General features: G+C 35.3%; 1 protein-coding gene across 3 annotated transcripts in view; it reads right to left on the minus strand.

Annotated features, from left to right (window-relative positions):
• CACNA2D3 (calcium voltage-gated channel auxiliary subunit alpha2delta 3) overlaps positions 1–19,662 on the minus strand; it is a 445,975-nt gene that overhangs the window by 47,030 nt on the left and 379,283 nt on the right. The gene's annotated exons all lie outside the window — the stretch shown is intronic.

The raw sequence follows: 19,662 nt of genomic DNA on the forward strand, positions 1-19,662 counted from the left end.
CAAATGAAAGTATCTGACAAACACTACTAGTTTTCTTTTTTTTTTTAAAAAAAGATACTAATGATAACAGCTTAGTTTTTTTAATAATGATTCAAGATACTACTGGTTTAAATTATGTATTTCTCATAATCTCAAGTGGGATTATGTTTTTCCTAATATCAGTGAACCTTTCTTGCAGCCGAGTCTGATGTTCCTATCAGACCCAGCACTACACTGGTTCTATTGAACAACAATACAATGCATTGTGGTTTGCATGAGCTCCAAAGGCAGTTGACTCTCCTGGTTTCACCTGCCTAAATTAAGATAATGATAATGCATCTATCTACCTGTGCTGAACATTTCCGTATTAGCATTCTTTTATTTAAAAGAAGTTAATATGATGAAGAATATGGGCAGGAAGACAGGGAACAGACGCCACTAAAGACATCTGCTTTGATTGCTCTTACCAGCTACTGCTGCGTCCTGAACCGGACGCTCCTCGCTCACTCACAGAGCATATCTTGTGCTAGGCTTTTCCTGCCAAGGCTTTCAGGGCTGGCCCTGTACCAGTTGTTCAGCACAATTTATCAACGGGTTCTAGTTCAATGCCCTACAGCTCTTTCATGTCAGCTTAGAGGATACACATTGCTGGGGTAAAAATAATGAACTGGGCCCCAATGACTATCTATAACCTTAGTATACTATTTTCTTCACAAAAGCTACAGTTTTTAGAGCCTTGAAAGTCTGAAGATCTAACTTCTAGCAAATTCATTGCTACAATGTTCTGTTTAAAAACAAACAAAACTTCAAAAAATTAGTTTGTTTTGGAAAATTGAAGAAAATGTCATTTATTCCTTCCTCCTCTAGGATCCACACAGCAGGGATCATTTAAAACCATATTTACATTTACATTATTGGTACCTGTTATTGCAAATGCACACATGCTGATGTAATGTATAGATTTTATTTTGTGTTAGAAGGTAGGAAAAAGTATGTGAAATGAAACCCGTATGAACTGATACAATGGGATGTGAAATTGCATAAGGAGTTTTCTATTATAGCAGGTTATAAATAGTTTTCTGCTATCTGTAACTCATGGACATTTTGGCCTAAAAGTAGAGAAACCAGTTCTCCTTTGAAAAAGCTCCAGAGGAGACTCCACTCCAGCTACATTTATTATCTAGTAATTTATTTTATGGTCAATAAGAAGATGCTATCTGACAGCCATGCATCACATGTTTTCTTCATCTCTTGTTTGCCTTTAGGTTCCTTCCTTAGCAGGTTCCTAATCTTTTAACGATTTCTATAAACCTTCCAAAATCCTTGTCTCCACCTCTGGACTCTCAGGTGCCTTACAAATTCTGTTCCTTACCCATTCATAAACACTAACAGCTTCAATCACCTGTACTTACTATAGAGTACCTCTAACAAAGAATCTCAAATACTCACTGTATGTGGTTAATTCTTATAGTCTTATTTTCTTGCCGGAAAAATGATGCATGAAGGAGATATTACCAGAGTTCACACAAAGATCTGATATGGAGAGTCACAATAGCGGGGTTTAGAATAAAGCACAGATCTGTGCTCTCCAAAGCCTTATTCTATCAGTAGAAACACTGCTGCTCTTAACAGGCAGAGATGACTGGACTGTGGTTAGGTATTGTTCCTTTAAGATTTAAGGTCTTGATAAGGTCACATTTTGGAGCTCACACTCTTTTTAGAGATACCATCATGCAGAGCAGAGAAGCAGTTGCCAAAATGAAGAAAATTATCAAGTTCATTATCTAGATGATGTAAAAGAACAGAGTTGGTTAACAAACATCAGTTTAAGGTTTAAACCTCTAAGAAACAGTTATTAAGCTGTAAAGGAGGAAGACAAAGATCTATTCCACTATGTTTATGAAAGTTCATCCCTTTGTGTTTATATATCCAACACATATAGCATCTGTCCAAGACCTATAGTATGTCTAAACTGCAAAATACCAGTACAGATCAATAACAGTGATATTTGAATACAAAATATTCCATAACATGTCAGTGATAAGTTTCCATAATTTAGAGATTATTTGATCTGCTGTGGCTGGCCTGTTTAAAATACCTGGCAAAGCAACTTTTGATTAAATGTCACTTCTGTTCTTGTAAACTACTAATGAAAGTATAATAAACATTAAGGAACAATTAAAGCTATTGTTCTCCCATAATTAGTTGTATGTATATATACAAATCTGAGCAGGATGTTGGACTAGATGACCTCAGGAGATCCTCCCAATCATAACTGTTCTATGATTCTAAGATTGAAGTGTAAATGTTTTGAAGAGAAGCGCTAAATGTATAGCCTAGAATCTTTCTTAAATAAAAAGGAAAGTGAACATGTACTGAGGGTTTTCTAGTGTCCAGTATAAATTACTTACCACATAGAGAGAATCTGAAACATTAACAAGATAATTATGACAAAGCTCATCTGTAAAAGATTCCATGTGGATGTTTTAATGAGTTGCACAAGGGAATGCTGTAGTATAAAGACAATTGAAACACTAAGACTAATTTATACGAAAAGCACAGCATCCCTCTTCAGGAAGATGAGAGGAGGCAGGCAGCTGCAGTTTTGTTTTCAGAGTATTAGTTCTATGAATTTTGATGCTTTCTTGAACAGACTGTGAGGGGAAATAAAAGATAGTGAGAAATACTGGGCTTGCTCCCACTCAAGCAGATTCCCATGATTTCAGCCGTAGTGCCATTTGTGTAGAAACTGAAGGCCCAGGCACTATCAATTTAGTTACTGTTTCCTTACTTTTTCAAAAAATTCAGTTTATCTCTCTACCTAACTTTTTAAAGAACTGTATCACTAATCTCTGAGGTACAATACCATTATAGGAGGTAAAACAGAAATGCATCTTAAACTTAGTCTACTCTGGTCAAGGTAATACAACGTAACAATGGCAACATTTTAAGTATAATACACAACAGACTACATATTTCCCTTGTGAAGTATTTCCTCAATTAGAGTTTTGTAATCCTTTCACTTGTTATTAAATAATGAAATGCTACATGACCATGACGGTTCGACTTGATCTACAGTTGGACTCAATGCTATTAAGAGTCTTTGCCAACCTAAATGATTCTATGATCTGTACCTACGTTGCAGGATAGGAGGAGAAAACACGGCTCCCATAAATATGGTATGGTGAAAGCAGCAACACACATTTGAAGAGGTGTGTCTTACTGTGAGATTTTAATCTCACCACTTTAGTTTCATTTTTTTCCTAGCATACTTCCACATAGGAACTTACCTGTCACTAAGTAATTTCTAAAGATTCTATAGCCTATGTAATATATAATAAATGTAAATTATCAATGTTTCCTACAATTCAGCTAATCATTATTTGAATGCCTCTACATTGAAAAGAATTAACAGTGTTAGTGCATGGGAAAATAATTATCTTTTCAACCTTGGAGGTGAGACTAAAGCATTTTTGCAGGCTTTTTTCCTGAGCTTTTCCAGAACATTGTAACTAGCACAGGATACTTTTTGGTCAGGTCTTTTAGTGCCTTAAGAACTACTCAAATGTATTTCATAGGTTGTAGAGCCAATACATTATTCTGAGCAAACCCTAGTCCTCCAGTATTTGAGAACTTCAGAATGCAATATCTATGCTCCAAGCTACTTTATATTTAAATCTATATTTTACAGACTGTCTGCATGTGGGGAAAAAGGAAAACTTCAGAATTATATCTCCCACGTCACCAATTCCTTGTTTAGCCTCCTGGGTGCAGAGGTTAGACACAAAAAAAAAAAGTATAATTGCACTGAAATTTTTCTAAATATTTTTTCAGCAAAGTATCCAGATAACACTCAGATTTTTAATTAAAACCAAAACACAAACAATAAAACTATAATTCATCTTTACATGGAATATACATTTTAAAGCATATAATAAAGTATTCTTCAACATTTGTAGGCTTGGTTAAATCAAAATGACCAAGGGATACAAATTGTTTTTCTTCAGCCAGGAAAAAATGAGTAAAGATGAAGAGGAAAGGTTTTGCCTTCACTGATCCACTTCCCTTCTAATGTCACTGGGGAGGGTGGGCTGGAGCTAGAGGTATACAAGATCAACTAATGGGAGGTGATGGGGTAGTATTAAGGCTCTTTCTGCATGTAACACAAAATGTGTCATTTCAAATGAATATTGCAAATAGAATTTTTGTTTCAATCCTACTAGCAAATTTCTTTAGATGACTAATAAATACCTTTAATGCTACCTATGGAAAACAGTTATTAACTCTCTGAGATTTTTTTCCTTTCTGTAATAAAATGGCTGCTATTCTGTACTGCATACCCTATGAAATAATAGATGGTTGAGAATTACAAAGTTAAATTCTTGGCTCAGTGATAATTATGTTATAAGTAATTTCCTTATGTATTGATTCCATGGCTGAGGGTAATATTTCACTCTTTTCGTGGGATGCTTTGATAGAAGTATTGGGAAGTGTTCAACTGCTACAGAGCTCAGGGCTGCTTAGTATCAAGACAAACATGAAGGAAAACAAACGGTTACTCAGAATAGATCAGGATTGCTTGTGTTCATTTCAAAATCTCCATGGTTAAGCAAACGCACAGAAAGATAAGGAAAGCCTTCCTCAACAAATTACTTCTGTGCACAAAATTACAAGAGCTCTTAAGCTCTGAGTAAAAAGGATCATCTTCTAATTAGAATAAGAGTGAAAAATAGATTAGACTGATTTATTTCAGGCAAGAAAGGAGCTGAATCGCCCTATAAACCTGGCAGAGGGATTCCAAATACATAATTAAGGGAAAATGTAGTAAAAATAAAAGGATTTCCATTCTGCGAAATATCTACAGAATGCTGCACTACATAAAAGGACTAGATCAGCAAGGTTAGAAAAATATCTTAAGGTCTCCATTCCCTTTTCCCACAGATTACAGTGTAGACTGAGATTCTTTCTCATACATAAAAGACGCTCAACATTTTGAGGACATTTGGGGCTCCTATTTCTGATGGAATTCTCTTAAATGAGGTTTAACTTGGCTTCAAAATAGAGATTTTGGAGACAGATTTGTAGCAGAACTATTTTTTTTTAATCTATATTGCCTTTTGTAATAAGCTTAGACTCCTTGAGATTCTCTTCTTACTGCCTACTCATATTACCTCTAATTACTATCTTTTAAAATATCTAATACCTAAATGTGAAATATTCCAGAACACTTTTAACTACTTTAAAGAGTTGATTGCACTTCTTTTGTTTATACTCTAAATCTGTTTCATTTCAAAATCTGTCTTCAGTTTTTAGCTCAGCCAAAGAATGAGATGCTGAATATTATACCTCAATGCAAAATACTGAGAAATAAACACCATAATGTCAAAAACTACCTCTAATACAGATTAATGGAAGACCTACATTTTTTAATTTTTTACTTATAAAATTTGTGTTATGCACTGTAATTAAAATGAAAACACACAAGATTTTTCCCTTCAATTCCAAGAAGTCTTAGCTAATAAATTAGAGGTATTCCAACAGGCACTCTCTTACAGTAATATAGTTATGCTTCAGTATCATCCAATATAGCTGTATTCCCAGTGATAGTCATTCTTTCATCACGTGCAGGATACATAGAAAGTATGAATGAGCATTCAGTAAATGTGCACTTCCCAGACTGCTTCTAATCCCAGTTTCAGTTTACTTTCACAGTAAAATGCAGTTTTACCCTTCCAAACTTCACACTTAATTCAGTTTCCTTCTTGATCTCAGTGATCTTTTCCATTCTACCCATACTTTCCTCTTCTCACCCAGCCCATTTTTTTCAGCTCCTTTCTTCAAACAGAAAATCCCCAGAATTTTCTTTTAACATGAAAATATTAGTTTAATTATCCAGAATATCTGAACCTGATTCAGGCACTCGACACAATAAATTTTAGCCTAGCAGTTTCAGTCTAGCTATTTTTTAATATACTGAAAACAGGAGCTTATAACTGGAAGCGTCGGGCAACCTCGATACTTAGTGGTGATACCAGCCATCTTCATGATGAACTGTTATAAGTAGCCTCTGACAAGAGTAAAATTGACAAAAAGCTGGGCAAAACTATGAGTAGTTGTGCACTTTCTTCTGTTTTTCTTATAATAAAGCATAGCTCCCACCTGAGCAAAAATAAAATATCAGTTATGCATTTGGATAAGATATTACTATTATTTGCAATCTGTCCTCTACAATTTGTGTTTTGTTCTGTTGTTTGGGGTTTTTTTTTGTGTTTTTTTTTTTTTTTTTTTTTTAAATATTTTATTATTTAACTCAGTGAAGATTTCTAATGTTCTTTGCAACTTTTCTCATAGCTTCTCTGACATGAAACCTTCTTGCCTAACCCTACATTGTTTACTGCATATTTAGGTAACATGAAATTATTTTAATATTTTACAATTATGTTAATATTAAATCCATTTGAAATCCATGGAAATGTGCGCCTACCTTTTCCACCTAAATTTGAGCTACGGTGCCTCAGTATCATTTACAGATTGATTTTTCCAATAAATGAGTCTTTTATTAACCTAGATACAATGTAAAATACAAAAAAATCTCAAAGTGCAAATTATCACATAGTTTTGAATTCTAAATGATATTTAGGAAAAAATCCTGTATTATTACCAGTATCTTGCCTTTATCTTTTTATCATTAAATAAGTGGAATTACTGCATATAAACATACATTTGTAAATCCTACAGAATTACCAGTTTATTATGTGAAACAGTTTTCATATGTCGTAACATGTCATGAGATTTTAGCAACACAAAGAATACTTCTTTCATCAGAGCTATCGAGATGCAACATGTAAATGAGTGAACTCTCCTTAAATGGACAACAGAAATTTGAAGTTCTGCCTTTTTACTCATGGACCTCAAACCTGCTATTTTCCCAGAAGATTTTTAGAATTAGTGGTGGAAGGAGTTGTCTGGATGGAAACTCCCAAGATACAGGGAAGGCAGTGGCAACTGGTATTTCCTGGAGCCCAAGCTCAAGCAGAAAGGGAGGAGATATTGGGAACTTGATGTGAGGCCAAGCTGAAAGGGGAGCAGGAATATGATTGCTGGGAGGCCGAAGTTCATCCAAACTCAAACCACCAGGGAAAGCTGAAGGGCTTGGTTTGCAGCCAGCCTGACAAACTGAACTGCGGAGGGCAGTCTGTGAACATCATCATAAACCAGACTCCCTTTGACTCCCTGACACATATCTTCCTTCTGGAGGACTAATGAAGTAGCAGCAGGAGCAGGAGGAAACACAAAAAGGATATAAATTGAGTGAAAACATTAAAAAAATATAGATGCTGTTGACTGAAAGTCCATTGCCTTTTCAGGAGGCTTCACTGAGGAGCTTGGAGGAAAACAGGTTATCTCTAAATTATCATTCAGACAGTTACGCTGTATTTCAAACTTTACAAGATAGTAGCTGATGTGCTGCCAACACACTAACTAAGGGCTCCCACTCATTTACCCCATGATAAACTTTGTGTACCAGGAGCACAGCTCAAGGGAGCTACTCGGGAATCCATTTGCAAATTAAAAAAAAAAAGAAAAAGAAAAAAACCCTCCCATAAGCTTGGAGGGAGGTAACTGCTTGGCATGCAAAAGTACCCTAAGTGCACTTTGCTGGAAAGATATATACTTTGTTCCTGAGAAATACAAGGAGAGCATTGAGAATATAAAACAGTGGTTTAGACTGCACAATTTGAAAGGGGTGAGGTGGGGCACGGTCAAGCCCTGCCTGGTGTCTGGAGTATCCTCCCTGTAATTTTTAGAAAATACCTGACACCTACTGACACCTGATTCATTCCATTACAGAAAGACCGACAGAAAGACCGTAAAGTGGGTTGGGCAGTATTTTTATGAGCCTCAGGAATGCTTCAGTAGCATGCAGAGAGAAGGTAAGCACCATCATAAAGAAAACTGCTGGTGGTAGAATTTTTATAAGGAGTTCCTATGAGCCTTCAGCTTTCTTCCAATGTCCCCCTGCGTGGCCACTAGTCTGACAAATATTTCTGAGTTCTGATGGTACAGGAAACACGTGAAGATTGAAATCTGACCACAGTAACATTAAAATAATGAAGCAGTGCTGCTATTTTATCCCTAACCATTGTTTTTAGTTTTATAGGACTTTCTTGCTTATTTTTTGGCAATATTCAAGCACATCCCATGACTGAAATGAAAAATAAGAACAGCATATATTTGTAAGCACATTTATAAATCTTAAGGGAGGATCCATGACTTGTCAAGTTCTCAAAAAAAGCTTTACTTCTTACAGCTGAGGTCCTAGTTTAGAGTAGCTTAGCCACTGTACCTTTCATATCTCAGCCAAACGGCTGTGGTTTCGAGTTTACAATTAATGAACCCTAAGAGGCTCAAAGTTCAGACAAACATCCAGAAATTAGGATACTTATCTGAACTCTTGGAGACTGCAACCAAATTCTCTTAGGAGACGTCAGGCTTTCTGATTCCACTTGTAACTAAAATACAATATGTATTTTCCTTTTTTTTTTGTATTTGATCCTGGCTACTACCTAATTGTGTTGACAAAAAAAGTCCATATCTACATATTTCAGCAATGTGAGAAAGGCTGATTTCAGAAATGGGCAAAGCTTCTATTGCTCTTATTTCCAAAGAGGTTTATCCCTTCCAAACGGAAATCTTATCATAGCAGAACGGCTACAAGTTGTCCTACTGCCAGACACAGAATACTTTGGGTGAGACATTAAAGATAAATGTTATGGCATCCACTGCAAAATGAACTCATGGGGTCTTTGTCCAGTTTCTCCCATGTCAGATCAATGCCTTCTATCCTACTATTGACCTAGAAGCCAAGACATGGAGATTTTACTGCTACTAATCTTAGCATGAAGGGGAGAGGCTTATAGAATTCAACTCTTCCCGCCTGCAGAACACACCGACTACCAACTGCTTGCTCTATCCAGTTACCATTGTGGGTACTCTCATGCATACAAGGTCTGTGAATATATGAAACCTCATTAGTCAAACTAGACTTTAGGACAGAAAGTAAAGGAGAAAAGATTTGGATTAGATCTTAGGAAGAAATTCTTCAGTACGAGGGTGGTGAGACTTTGGAATAGATTGCCCAGAGAGGTTGTGGATGCCCTCTCCCTGGAGGTGTTCAAGGCCAGGTTGGACGGAGCCTTGAGTAGCCTGATCTAGTTGAGAGTCATCCCTGCCCATGTCAGGGAGGTTGGATTAGATGATCTCTAAGGTCCCTTCCAGCCTATGCCATTCTGTGATTCTATGGTTCTATAAAATCACATCATTTGGAAATAAGTCTTGGATTGCTTATTGACTGAGTTCTAATAATAATAGTGGCATTCTCTACAAACTGTTTGTGCTATACTGTGATTAGCAAATTACTTTGAATTGCTAAAAATATGAGTAATGTTATTTGAAGTCAAATAATACATCAGAAAAACCTCATTGTGAATACAACTCTCCAGCCTTTCAACACCATACCTATTGGATGTTTTAAAAGTCAAAAATTTACTGTAATGTCCCAGAATAGTTTTAACGTTCTTATTTTTCTTAGATCACTACTTTATTTAACCATGGTTTAGAGTTTAAAAATATGGTGGTAATCCATAGTTTTAGAAAAATAGAAGAAAATGTGCCCAGAAGATCCAGTGCGCACATTTTTATGTGCTTGAAGTAGACTTGAGTAGTCCCATAGTATTCTGTAGTTGCAAATACAAAGTAAATAGTGCTGGTGGATTTGCAACCTTCCTGATTTATGTTTGTGTCTTTTACTGAACAATTTTAAAAGACAGTAATAGAAAAAGATACAGACATTATACTTTCCATGAACAGTACAAGCTGCAAAAGCAGCTTTGTTTGTCTGTTTTTTAATTTTTGGATCAAAAATGCATTTTTGTTGAATCTCTGTATAGAACACCACAGCTACCTATTTGCTCAATAAAAACAGGAGCTAGTATTTGAGCTATAAACTAGCACTCTTTGAATATCCTGAACTAGAGATTTAAACCATGTCAGAAACAGAAAGTAATCTTAGATTAGTAACACTGAAAGATTTTCCAATATGCTGAAACACACTTTCTTCTTTTTCATATTCTCCTACTTCATAGGTGTAAAAGAAAAGAAATACCATCTTTCAAGATGTATTCAGTATATTACATGTAAACATCTCACTTGAAAGTTTATTCTGTTTCTAAACCCATGGATTAACATTGGCCATAATCTGAACATTTTCAGATTACTTAACTTTTATTTCATGAGAACATTTTATTGCCACCATTTTGAAACTCTGTCAAGAAAAGTTAATTATACCTTTTAGGAATAAAGTATATTGGGGAAAAATAATTTATCTTTTGCTACGATGTTCAAGAGTGTGAACTGGAAAACAGCTAATATGCGACCAACAGGTCAAGCATTGAGGGACAGAATGACAGCTTTCTATTTTACTTGGCTACTTACCACATTTAAGGAAAAATAATTTAACATCTTCAGAATCGCTACATAAGCCTAGGAGTAGAAGCCTTACATAAGCCTTCTTAGTAGAAATGTTTGCTTCGGTCTGATCTTATGAATATTCATTAATTGAGAGAGGTCTTCATATTGCTGAAAATTAGCCAAGAGCTTATTTGCTTCATTAGACAAAGTTTAAATGATCTTCTTAATGCCACAAAATACAAAGAACAATCTATTGACTAACTTGTGGCCAAATACATAATAAATGTTTTGAATGCATACTCCAAGAAAACCAGAAAGAAAGAAGAGTTTTTAAAAATGTTGAGACTGATAAAATTAAAAGGCACTGATGGATTTTTAAAATTTCTTAATAAAATGTCATCATTGCCTGAGATCTGTGTGCCAAGTTATGATCATAAATGAAATTCCCTGGGTGAGTTATTAACTTCCGGAAACAGTGTAAGTGCTGACATGACTTCCACAATAGAAGTACGAAAGTACTATACTTACATCACATAAACCGTTACCCAGATGCTTCAACGAGTAGTATATTACAATTTTTATCCTAATGATTAGTAGGATTTAGCTGTCAATACAGCAGTAAAGCATATTTTAGAAGTATAAATTAATATTTTTTTTAGGGAAATCAATATCATGGATACCAGCTGTAATCCCCTTTAATGGTATAGCTTTGAAATAAATCAAGAAGGTTTGCTGAAAGGTAGCTGTCTTTGATATTGCATTAAACTAAGGATTTATCATACTAAACAGTTTCTACTTCTACTAAGTTGCAAGATAGGTGCAAATTTCTGCCTGAAAGGTGTTGAGCACTCCTAGTGTTCACTGAAGTCTGTGAGAGTTAAGGGATGGTCAGCATATGATAAGAATACTTGGCACCTTCCAGAACAGAGCTCTGGAGAATACAAAAATTCCTCCAATCTCCACTCGAAAAAAGGACTTCTGGCAAGAATTTTCAGAAATTATGTTTTCATATAAAGACAAACCTATTACTGACTTACAAAGAAAGTTAGCCTTCCAAAGGCCAGATTTTTACAGCTATTAAGGCATGTACCAAAAGTAGACCGATACCGATGGGATTTCCAGAAACACTTGTTTCACACCGCAATCAGTAAACCTTAGGTTGTTATTCTGAAGTCTCTACTGTATTCCTAGGCATCAAAACAACTCTCTTCACTTTCCAAAATGTAGAAATTCACAACTTCACAACTCTCCATTTTCCAAAATGCAGACATTTATAAATGACAAAGGTTCTCTTTGAAATGTTGCTATAACACATTTTATAAAACATATTTAATTTTCTAACAGGGTCGATTAAATCATCTCTTCATTTTACTGCTATTTTACAAACAAGGATGCCAGAATCTTCTCATTAATAAATCTTCTCAGCATGTCTATAAGGGAAGCAAAGATTATCTTCTCCATTCTTTCAGAGTACAGAGCTCATATGTCCCACCCTAAGGGCAGTGTCCTTTTCATTTAAAAAAGGAAATCAACACACATTAGAGATGCAGTAAGCTATAAGCAACTTTTAAAAAGTACATTTAAACAGATTGATTTTAAATCTCGATTTATGTATTAAAAATGGTACAAGTGACTATAGAAGGAAAACCAGAAAGGTCCCACATAAACTTCCCTGCTTTATTCCCTGCTTTTACATGCAGTTAGCAAGCATCTATAAACATGGAAGACTATGACTTCTGCATGTGAAGAGATACTTTTATACTGTGCTGACTTAATAACTAAGATTCCTTTTCATTTAATTCAATCAGATTAGATTGTGGTACTGATTATGATCATATCCACAAATCAGCATTTTAACTGAGTTTCCATGGAAACACTATATGTCCCTGTTTTCTTTTTAGACAAGGCTATGCCTGTTTAACAAGTATGCTGAGGACAACATGTTTTGTTTAAGTTACATTAATTGGAGCCAATACTTCCTAATTACATTACCAGAAGAAACGTTTACAGCAGGACTTTTACCATGGGAAACCCACCATCGCTCAGCTCATCTTAATCTCTGAAAAACAGGAAACATCAGCTTTGCCATTGCTTAAAATGCATTAACTGGTCTTATATCTATAAAATGTCTTTTATTAAATGACAACATTGGTCTTGTTTTACAGTCTTCATAGATAAGGACATTATCCCATGGCATCTGGATTTCTGTGAAACTAACATCAGAGAACATCCGCCTATGAAGATAGGGTGGCCCAGTCCTTGCTTTGCTGTTTGCGTGTTGTTCAAATCACTTTTTCTGTGCTCCATTTCCCTCTTTGTGAAATAGGAGAAAGGATACTTCACATTCTATGCAAAGTGATCTAAATTTTGTGAATGAAAGTAATAATAGTTAAGTATTCTTACAATTATTCTTACAATCATATTATAGATTAGAGTGTAATCTGGAAATAGGCATGCCAACTTGCTTGATGCAACCTTGGGTGAGAAAAATATGGCAGGATTTGATCTTTAAAACTGTAAGACAGAATGGGAAACCTTTATCCAGAAGCAAGGTCACTCTTCCAAAAATACCAGACCTACTCCATTATAAAAAGTTAGAAAATAAGGATCTTTTCTAAAGAATATCTTCATCAAATTTTAGTCTACAACTACAAATAGCAGAAATAGCTTGTAGGATTTTTTTTTAATCTCCCAAATAGTGTACTTTCTAAAATCACATGGTAGGTGCATACTGACCCTAATAGAAAGGGATCACAAACAAAAGAAGGTGGATTCTTATTTGTGGTTCCAGACAAAAGCTTGAAAGTCTGAATCCTAAAAGTCTGAAAAAAAGAGAAAACACAACGAATACTTTTTTTTCAGAACATTATGACTTTAAGTTCCAATTTACAGATTTTACATCTTTGCTCACAACACTGGTAGAAATAAAGGAAGCCCACTCATAAATGTTTTCCTTCTAAAGGCTAACACTGCCTACTTCAGTCTTCTCTCTTGTCTCTTACCTTCAGTGGAGAAGCAGCATATTGATTAAAAGACTTATCTTTGTCGACCACAATTATTGTTTCATCCTAATTTACCCTAACTATCAATCTTAAAGATACTATATGAATATCAATAAAAATCAAACAGCTACTCTCTTTCAGAAGTAGTTTTTCTTCACGTTTAGCCTCACAAGAACTCTAGAAACCCAGGTCTGACAGGTGCCATCATCTATCCAAAAAAGGTCCAAAAAATTTTGAATCTTCAAGCGGTCAATTTTGTTCACCATTTCATACTATTTTTATTCAGAAAAACAGAAAGGTCATACCATACTCACACTTGGAGTTCCAATGGTATGTTGATGAAAGGGTACAAATTACACTTCATCTTATCTCTACTGAGATCAATGAAAGACTTCTCTAAGATTTTGGGAGAAGAACCAGGCCCAAAGTCTTTATTAGGAATATTTAAACCTGCAAGACATGCCTTAGAAAAAGTACTGTGACACTACAATGAAGAGGATTTGAGATAAACAGGTTTTTTACTTTTGTAGGGTAAATCTGCACTGTACTATGATGCAACAGAAATGTTGTTCTGCATGACTGATTTCAGCCAAGTTCCATTCAGACGAAGTATTACAGAGAATCAAGCATTATGGAACTCCTTCAGATAAATTGGTGTCTACTTTCTCAAAACTGTTGTCACATTTTCAACTTAAGAAAGCCTGCAGAACTGTTCTTCTAAAATAGGTATCCCTTAACTCCAAAGCTAAGAAAGCAACAATATGTAAAAGTATGACCAGCTGATGGCTAGTAGACGAAGTGCTCAGTTTCCATGGAATTCCCTCTTCAGCTCATGTTCACATAAGCACCTATGTTTGGAACATGACATCTCCAAATCATCACAAACTACCAATTACAGAGAGAGTTCTCTGCTCTTTCTTTTTTTTTCCTAAAGTGTTTATAGAAAGGAAGCTTGCACAAGTAACTAATGAAAACCTATTGAAGATCTTACTGACACTAAAAACCAGAGGTATGGAAATTATTAGTGAACTAAACACAGCACGATGCATAACTGCAACTTCTAAAAGCAGTTAGCCTACTTCTCTCAATTAGTACTTTAAGAAACAGAGAAGCCAGTAGTGCAGAGTTCTTTGAACTCATCTAACTCTGATGAAACATAGAGATGGAGAGAAAATGGAGACTGAGCAATATACTGTCATTTGAAAAGGGAAAAGGATAAAAAGGTCTCAGACAAAACATGAGTAACCAAGATCAGCCCTGCCATTATGTTCCAAAATAATATACTGCAGAAGGGAATGAAAGCAAATAAAGATCAAAATACACCCTTTTTGACTGAGACAGCTCTAGCTGTATCAACAGAAGAAGCTCAACTAACTTGGGAACTTTTGAGATCATGCTCTAAATTAAATAGTATTAAAATAGAAGTGCCCTTGGATAAAAAGGGATTGTATTAAATGATAATATGTATTTCCTGTATACTTCAGCATCACTCAGTGGTAAAGAAGCAGAAGTCAGACATAAACATAGAAGATAAAGAGATGAGATCAACATTTAAATGTTGCTTGAACTTTAGGGCTAATAATCTACTTTTGTACAGTATTTTTTCTTTATACTTGTCCAGAGGCATTCCGACTGTTATTATAAATTTGTTATCCTCTCTAATGCATATGCTTGACCCAGAAAGTTCATCCTTCAGTATCTTAAAGGACAGTAAAACAGAAACCACAGTTAAAAGCTTGCAGATAACTTTGATTAGTACAAACAAAAACTAGGCATAGCTTGGATTATGACTGTCAAGACTTCATCATTTACACCAATCTTACTAAATCATTTTCCTTCTTCTTAGCATGTCAGCCGTTTGGTATGATTGTCCTAACAATTGTATTAAATTTCAGTAAACAGTTTTCCTTTTACTAAGTCAAGAAAAGGCAAATACTATACACGCTGCAGATATTCCATAAATTGTAATCAATATTGAAAAAAACATATTCTATTAATGAGAAAAGAAACCACAGAATGAGGGCCTTTTGGGATTCTCAGCATGAAAATAGGAAACCACAACAGACATACAGAAGACCATGTAGTCAAAACAGACAAGGCAATAATGAACAGGTAAAAAAGAGTGCAAGAATTGTGAAAACATGATGTTCCTTAAAGATTTCAATCTTTAGTGTCCTTTAGTTGCCATTAGGCTATCCCAATTAAGCTGCTTCATTACTGCTTGGTATAAACTGCACACCTATATAAACAGGATTTTATGAAAGTTTCTTTTTAATACTTCATAGCTAGAGGTTTGTTGTTCTTTTTTTTTTTTCCTTTATTTATTTAAATGCCTATTGTTTTACTCCTGCATAAATTTCCTCCCAGGGTATCTGAAATCCTTAATCATCATCCCTATATTTCTCTCCACATTACACTTTTAGACTCAAGTTCCATGACTTTTAAGAGTTATGCTTACGTCAGGGGGATCAAGAGGTTTAAATTTCACTACCTATTAAAGGAATTTAATTATCCAACCAGTTCCATTTGGATACACTGTTACTGTTCTTTGCTAATCTATACCAGATTTTCCAGTATTGTAATTCTCATTAATAAAATGCCCTGTGAAAGAGTTTTTCTTTTCTTTTTTTTTTTTTAAAAAAAAGATCTCTCAGTGGTCTATTTTACAAATTCTGAACAGAAACATGATTATCTTTTATACTAGTTAAGTTTCCCAAGGATTTATCATGTCTAAAACCAGCACCACTAGCTAAACTTGAGGTATGAGAAGTCTATCTATATATCTGACTTACCCTGTCACATCATTTAAAACATTCTGTGGAGAAAAAGGTACTTAAAATCACACTTAGTGTTTAAAAACTTCTTACAGGTAAAAAATAGGAGAAGGAAAAAAAAATAACAACATGCCATGTGATCTCTAGGACGCTGTCATACACAGATGCAGATGGTGCCTGCTGCTGTAGCAGTTCGAGCAGTACAGATGACAAAGAAATCCAGATAGAACAAAGAAACAAGAAAAGCAGCAAACTATGTACTGCCTTGTAAAACTTATCTGCTATGGAAATGAAGAACATCAGCAGCAAGTACAAGTATCTGGCTCATTCTTGTTCATTGGAGTCATATGGAAAAAGTTTACAATACTCCTACTCCACTTGTGAAACGGTCCCATAAGCAATGAACGCTGACATTCCAGGCTCTATTCATCTATCATATTCAGATGTCTGCTAGTTACAAATGCTACATACCGGTATTGAAGAGGGTTATAGTCTGGTATCATGCACATTATAACGTAGTTAAGACAATTAAGATTCTTCTTTCAGGAGCTACAGACTTCAAGCTTTTCTCTTGCAGAGAAACTCCATCAAAAGAAAATACTCCACCAAAGCTTGAACTCAATGCTACTAAGCACGTCTGTCCTGATCCAATAAAATATCTGAGTAGACACTGACGTTTCAATCCACAAAAATTAGTTATTTAACGTGTATCCGATGCATAATTTTAATGTCAGGCTATTTAGTACCTTGCATAAATTAATGAAAAAAATTCCCATGAAAAAAAATTCCCAGAGTTGCAAAAATTATAGAAGTTTAACTATTTTACTTTTTATTGCAGCAAATGCCATCCCTGCTTCTGCAAGTTCTCATGCAAGTTCTCAAATGACTACTAGGGTGAAGAGTCCTTTTGAGCCTGTAAATACAGGAGTTCTCAACATTTAACAGTAGGTTTTACTCAACTACTATGACTTGCCTGAAAAGCACAAAAGGAATTATTGAATTATGACTTCTATTCTGTAGTACAATTGGTAAGCAGTAGTTTAAGAAACATTTATTGCACTTTACAATCTTTCTTCATACACTGAAAACATTTCAAACCCCTTTTACAGGAATTTGTTCAGAAAATCTTTCCAATTCTTACAAGAACTGGTCTAGTAATTCAACCATTCAGAATGCACAGGAAATCTGTATTTTGATCTTAAGTTTGAGTCCAGGGTGAGCTATGACCATGAATAGATATTCTTACTAATGTAAAATAAGAAAACAAAACCGTTAAATAAAAGCTTAGAAAATAATTTCTCTTTCAATGTAGAATGAGTTAACTATCTAGAATGATAGCAAGTGATCTCAATTTTAACATGTTTAAGGGTGGATAAAAAGCATCTAAAATGTTGAGATAAAATAAAATGTACACCTGTCCTTATTTTTACACATATTTTTCTAGCTTCTGTTTCCTTTCATTTCTGTTTGCTTTATGACATGCAATATATTGTTCTATTTATAATAACAGTAAAATGAATTCATTAATTAACTCTAATCATACTGGAGATAAATGTTATCTATGGATGCTCAGCATGCACAACAGGTGGTTGTCATTATTCAGGAAACGACTGAGAATTCAATCTGCACACCTTCCCCCCTGCTGCTATTTGTGATGGAACAAATATTCTGCTGTCATTTAATCTGCCCCTTGCTGCAACTTCATCTAACTTGCAATTAAGGCAAAGAAGCCCAGCGTCTCTATTTCCTGCGCTTCTCCCCATTTTGAAGCCTTGCATCCCTTCTAATAAGTTTTCTACCTACCAAAGCACACTATAAGGCTGGTGCTTGAGCATTTTCCAAGTAACCCCTTTCACCTTCACGTATTTCTGCTCATTTAGTTACGAGAAAAGGAACACAAGCCAAACCAACTCCTAACTACATTACATTAGAGTTATAATAGAACAACAAATTGCTGACTGATCTACCTAATGGATTGAAAATCTTGCATCAATTTAGCAGAGAAGAAAAACTGTGAACAAAGGACTGACCCAAACAGTTGTCTATAGATTACTAGCAAAGACCTGGATATGAATATTAAAAGATTGTCCAGTCCAAACCAGAAGAGCGATCTGAGATGAATAGAGTTCTGACCTAAACTGAGAAGGTGTGCAGACAGATCTGCAGCCCCAGGGACGTCACCTGACACGGCAGCACACACCTCACCAGTTTGCAGCTTGCTGCAACTAGCAGGCTGTAACTCTGCCCAGCTATCCCTTCCCGCACTGTAAATTTCCACCTGGAATGCAGTGTGTTCCGGTTCATCTAGTCCGCTATTACATCTCATACACTGGCCTCTTCTAGAGGTGTCAGAGGAAGGTGTAAAAACTCCCATAAATAATAATTATGGAAAAAAAACCTGCCCACAGGGAAAGGTTTTTCTCCATAACTCATGTCATTAGCGGTTGATTAAAGCCCTTAAGAGTGAAAGTTTATATCCCTTCTAAATGATTTTTTGCCCCATGAGGTAACTATGGCTCCAGCTTAAATATGAATCCTACTAATCTTTTGGCCCAAGGATAACTTCCAATAATGAGTTTCATAGATTAATTACGCATTGTATAAACAAGTACCAGATGTATCTAAGTAAGGCAAAACAAGTCACTGAAAAGAAAACTGGGCTCTCCCCCTGAAGTCAGTGATCCAAACACAAAATCACAACTGCCTGCCTGTTTCCTCATTTCTAGAGTTACAAAATATTGTTTCTCACCTTAAAGAGATATCACCAAACAATTCATAATAACTGCCATGGACAGAGATGAACAACTTTTTAGACACGATGGTGTCTCCTTATGCTGCGTGATAACCAAGATTTGGTGTTATTAAACTCTAGCTGGTATTACTCTCCCCTTATCCTACATAAGCAGTAAGAGCTCTGAAGAAATCCACACACTCACCTTTTCTGGAAAATAGGGCCAGATTTTTAACGTATAAATCTTCCTCAAGTGAAATTTTTTGATCCATTGACTTATAGTTCTCTCATGAAAGGTAGGCAGAAGTAGGATTTATGGGCTTCGTCTAATTTTTGTCAACTTTTGAAAACCTAGTACCCTTCCAGGCAAAAGTTGAGAGGGTCCTGAGCAATCAGAGTACAAGATCTGCCTTTCTAGAAAAAAAAGTATAAGGGACTCAAGGGTTTCTTTTGTCCTGTCATCTTTCTTTGCACAGCATTCTGACTTACAGCTGGGAAAGGATAAGATCTTTCTCCATGATGTAGTACTGCTTTTTTTTTTTTTTTTTTTTAAGTGCCAGTTAAAGGCAGAGAGTTTTAACAACAGAGGTATGGGTTGTTTTGCTAACAAGTGTGAATTATTTTTTGTCCTGAACCAAAATGAAGAGGAATCTGCATTGGCCAGAGTTGCATTTAAGGTCTTCAGCAAGAGCTTAGCTGTTTTACC

The sequence above is a fragment of the Tauraco erythrolophus genome, chromosome 12 (genome assembly GCF_009769465.1).
Source record: "Tauraco erythrolophus isolate bTauEry1 chromosome 12, bTauEry1.pri, whole genome shotgun sequence".
NCBI classification, from domain to species: Eukaryota; Metazoa; Chordata; class Aves; order Musophagiformes; family Musophagidae; genus Tauraco; species Tauraco erythrolophus.